Genomic DNA, 5,518 nt, shown 5'->3' with positions numbered 1-5,518 from the left:
AACACGTTACGGTCATTACGAGTTTATGGTCATGCCGTTTGGTTTAACTAATGCACCAGCTGTGTTCATGGACCTTATGAACCGAGTGTGTGGACCATACCTTGACAAGTTTGTCATTGTTTTCATTGATGACATACTTATTTACTCAAAGAATGACCAAGAACACGGTGAACATTTGAGAAAGGTGTTAGAAGTATTGAGGAAGGAAGAATTGTACGCTAAGTTTTCAAAGTGTGCATTTTGGTTGGAAGAAGTTCAATTCCTCGGTCACGTAGTGAACAAAGAAGGTATTAAGGTGGATCCGGCAAAGATAGAAACTGTTGAAAAGTGGGAAACCCCGAAAACTCCGAAACACATACGCCAGTTTTTAGGACTAGCTGGTTACTACAGAAGGTTCATCCAAGACTTTTCCAGAATAGCAAAACCCTTGACTGCATTAACGCATAAAGGGAAGAAATTTGAATGGAATGATGAACAAGAGAAAGCGTTTCAGTTATTGAAGAAAAAGCTAACTACGGCACCTATATTGTCATTGCCTGAAGGGAATGATGATTTTGTGATTTATTGTGACGCATCAAAGCAAGGTCTCGGTTGTGTATTAATGCAACGAACGAAGGTGATTGCTTATGCGTCTAGACAATTGAAGATTCACGAACAAAATTATACGACGCATGATTTGGAATTAGGCGCGGTTGTTTTTGCATTAAAGACTTGGAGGCACTACTTATATGGGGTCAAAAGTATTATATATACTGACCACAAAAGTCTTCAACACATATTTAATCAGAAACAACTGAATATGAGGCAGCGTAGGTGGATTGAATTATTGAATGATTATGATTTTGAGATTCGTTACCACCCGGGGAAGGCAAATGTGGTAGCCGATGCCTTGAGCAGGAAGGATAGAGAACCCATTCGAGTAAAATCTATGAATATAATGATTCATAATAACATTACTACTCAAATAAAGGAGGCGCAACAAGGAGTTTTAAAAGAGGGAAATTTAAAGGATGAAATACCCAAAGGATCGGAGAAGCATCTTAATATTTGGGAAGACGGAACCCGGTATAGGGCTGAAAGGATTTGGGTACCAAAATTTGGAGATATGAGAGAAATGGTACTTAGAGAAGCTCATAAAACCAGATACTCAATACATCCTGGAAAGGGGAAGATGTACAAGGATCTCAAGAAACATTTTTGGTGGCCGGGTATGAAAGCCGATGTTGCTAAATACGTAGGAGAATGTTTGACGTGTTCTAAGGTCAAAGCTGAGCATCAGAAACCATCAGGTCTACTTCAACAACCCGAAATCCCGGAATGGAAATGGGAAAACATTACCATGGATTTCATCACTAAATTGCCAAGGACTGCAAGTGGTTTTGATACTATTTGGGTAATAGTTGATCGTCTCACCAAGTCAGCACACTTCCTACCAATAAGAGAAGATGACAAGATGGAGAAGTTAGCACGACTGTATTTGAAGGAAGTCGTCTCCAGACATGGAATACCAATCTCTATTATCTCTGATAGGGATGGCAGATTTATTTCAAGATTCTGGCAGACATTACAGCAAGCATTAGGAACTCGTCTAGACATGAGTACTGCCTATCATCCACAAACTGATGGGCAGAGCGAAAGGACGATACAAACGCTTGAAGACATGCTACGAGCATGTGTTATTGATTTCGGAAACAGTTGGGATCGACATCTACCGTTAGCAGAATTTTCCTACAACAACAGCTACCATTCAAGCATTGAGATGGCGCCGTTTGAAGCACTTTATGGTAGAAAGTGCAGGTCTCCGATTTGTTGGAGTGAGGTGGGGGATAGACAGATTACGGGTCCGGAGATTATACAAGAAACTACCGAGAAGATCATCCAAATTCAACAACGGTTGAAAACCGCCCAAAGTCGACAAAAGAGCTACGCTGACATTAAAAGAAAAGATATAGAATTTGAAATTGGAGAGATGGTCATGCTTAAAGTTGCACCTTGGAAAGGCGTTGTTCGATTTGGTAAACGAGGGAAATTAAATCCAAGGTATATTGGACCATTCAAGATTATTGATCGTATCGGACCAGTAGCTTACCGACTTGAGTTACCTCAACAACTCGCGGCTGTACATAACACTTTCCACGTCTCGAATTTGAAGAAATGTTTTGCTAAAGAAGATCTCACTATTCCGTTAGATGAAATCCAAATCAACGAAAAACTCCAATTCATCGAAGAACCCGTCGAAATAATGGATCGTGAGGTTAAAAGACTTAAGCAAAACAAGATACCAATTATTAAGGTTCGATGGAATGCTCGTAGAGGACCCGAGTTCACCTGGGAGCGTGAAGATCAGATGAAGAAGAAATACCCGCATCTATTTCCAGAAGATTCGTCAACACCTTCAACAGCTTAAAATTTCGGGACGAAATTTATTTAACGGGTAGGTACTGTAGTGACCCGAACTTTTCCATGTTTATATATATTAATTGAGATTGATGTTTACATGATTAAATGTTTCCAACATGTTAAGCAATCAAACTTGTTAAGACTTGATTAATTGAAATAGGTTTCATATAGACAATTGACCACCCAAGTTGACCGGTGATTCACGAACGTTAAAACTTGTAAAAAACTATATGATGACATATATATGGTTATATATATAGTTAACATGATATTATGATAAGTAAACATATCATTAATTATATTAACAATGAACTACATATGTAAAAACAAGACTACTAACTTAATGATTTTGAAACGAGACATATATGTAACGTTTATCGTTGTAACGACATTTAATGTATATATATCATATTAAGAGATATTCGTACATCATAATATCATGATAATATAATAATTTAAAATCTCTTTTGTTATTATAAACATTGGGTTAACAACATTTAACAAGATCGTTAACCTAAAGGTTTCAAAACAACACTTACATGTAACGACTAACGAAGACTTAACGACTCAGTTAAAATGTATATACATGTAGTGTTTTAATATGTATTTATACACTTTTGAAAGACTTCAATACACTTATCAAAATACTTCTACTTAACAAAAATGCTTACAATTACATTCTCGTTCAGTTTCATCAACAATTCTACTCGTATGCACCCGTATTCGTACTCGTACAATACACAGCTTTTAGATGTATGTACTATTGGTATATACACTCCAATGATCAGCTCTTAGCAGCCCATGTGAGTCACCTAACACATGTGGGAACCATCATTTGGCAACTAGCATGAAATATCTCATAAGATTACAAAAATATGAGTAATCATTCATGACTTATTTACATGAAAACAAAATTACATATCCTTTATATCTAATCCATACACCAACGACCAAAAACACCTACAAACACTTTCATTCTTCAATTTTCTTCATCTAATTGAACTCTCTCAAGTTCTATCTTCAAGTTCTAAGTGTTCTTCATAAATTCCAAAAGTTCTAGTTTCATAAAATCAAGAATACTTTCAAGTTTGCTAGCTCACTTCCAATCTTGTAAGGTGATCATCCAACCTCAAGAAATCTTTGTTTCTTACAGTAGGTTATCATTCTAATACAAGGTAATAATCATATTCAAACTTTGGTTCAATTTCTATAACTATAACAATCTTATTTCAAGTGATGATCTTACTTGAACTTGTTTTCGTGTCATGATTTTGCTTCAAGAACTTTGAGCCATCCAAGGATCCATTGAAGCTAGATCCATTTTTCTCTTTTCCAGTAGGTTCATCCAAGGAACTTAAGGTAGTAATGATGTTCATAACATCATTCGATTCATACATATAAAGCTATCTTATTCGAAGGTTTAAACTTGTAATCACTAGAACATAGTTTAGTTAATTCTAAACTTGTTCGCAAACAAAAGTTAATCCTTCTAACTTGACTTTTAAAATCAACTAAACACATGTTCTATATCTATATGATATGCTAACTTAATGATTTAAAACCTGGAAACACGAAAAACACCGTAAAACCGGATTTACGCCGTCGTAGTAACACCGCGGGCTGTTTTGGGTTAGTTAATTAAAAACTATGATAAACTTTGATTTAAAAGTTGTTATTCTGAGAAAATGATTTTTATTATGAACATGAAACTATATCCAAAAATTATGGTTAAACTCAAAGTGGAAGTATGTTTTCTAAAATGGTCATCTAGACGTCGTTCTTTCGACTGAAATGACTACCTTTACAAAAACGACTTGTAACTTATTTTTCCGACTAGAAACCTATAATTTTTTTGTTTAGATTCATAAAATAGAGTTCAATATGAAACCATAGCAATTTGATTCACTCAAAACGGATTTAAAATGAAGAAGTTATGGGTAAAACAAGATTGGATAATTTTTCTCATTTTAGCTACGTGAAAATTGGTAACAAATCTATTCCAACCATAACTTAATCAACTTGTATTATATATTATGTAATCTTGAGATACCATAGACACGTATACAATGTTTCGACCTATCATGTCGACACATCTATATATATTTCGGAACAACCATAGACACTCTATATGTGAATGTTGGAGTTAGCTATACAGGGTTGAGGTTGATTCCAAAATATATATAGTTTGAGTTGTGATTAATACTGAGATACGTATACACTGGGTCGTGGATTGATTCAAGATAATATTTATCGATTTATTTATGTACATCTAACTGTGGACAACTAGTTGTAGGTTACTAACGAGGACAGCTGACTTAATAAACTTAAAACATCAAAATATATTAAAAGTGTTGTAAATATATTTTGAATATACTTTGATATATATGTATATATTGTTATAGGTTCATGAATCAACCAGTGGCCAAGTCTTACTTCCCGACGAAGTAAAAATCTGTGAAAGTGAGTTATAGTCCCACTTTTAAAATCTAATATTTTTGGGATGAGAATACATGCAGGTTTTATAAATGATTTACAAAATAGACACAAGTACGTGAAACTACATTCTATGGTTGAATTATCGAAATCGAATATGCCCCTTTTTATTAAGTCTGGTAATCTAAGAATTAGGGAACAGACACCCTAATTGACGCGAATCCTAAAGATAGATCTATTGGGTCTAACAAACCCCATCCAAAGTACCGGATGCTTTAGTACTTCGAAATTTATATCATATCCGAAGGGTGTCCCGGAATGATGGGGATATTCTTATATATGCATCTTGTTAATGTCGGTTACCAGGTGTTCACCATATGAATGATTTTTATCTCTATGTATGGGATGAGTATTGAAATATGAAATCTTGTGGTCTATTGTTACGATTTGATATATATAGGTTAAACCTATAACTCACCAACATTTTTGTTGACGTTTTAAGCATGTTTATTCTCAGGTGATTATTAAGAGCTTCCGCTGTCGCATACTTAAATAAGGACGAGATTTGGAGTCCATGCTTGTATGATATTGTGTAAAAACTGCATTCAAGAAACTTATTTTGTTGTAACATATTTGTATTGTAAACCATTATGTAATGGTCGTGTGTAAACAGGATATTTTAGAT

This window comes from Rutidosis leptorrhynchoides, chromosome 2, assembly GCF_046630445.1.
Source record: "Rutidosis leptorrhynchoides isolate AG116_Rl617_1_P2 chromosome 2, CSIRO_AGI_Rlap_v1, whole genome shotgun sequence".
In the NCBI taxonomy this organism is placed as follows: domain Eukaryota; kingdom Viridiplantae; phylum Streptophyta; class Magnoliopsida; order Asterales; family Asteraceae; genus Rutidosis; species Rutidosis leptorrhynchoides.
Note: the sequence above shows the minus strand (reverse complement) of the source record.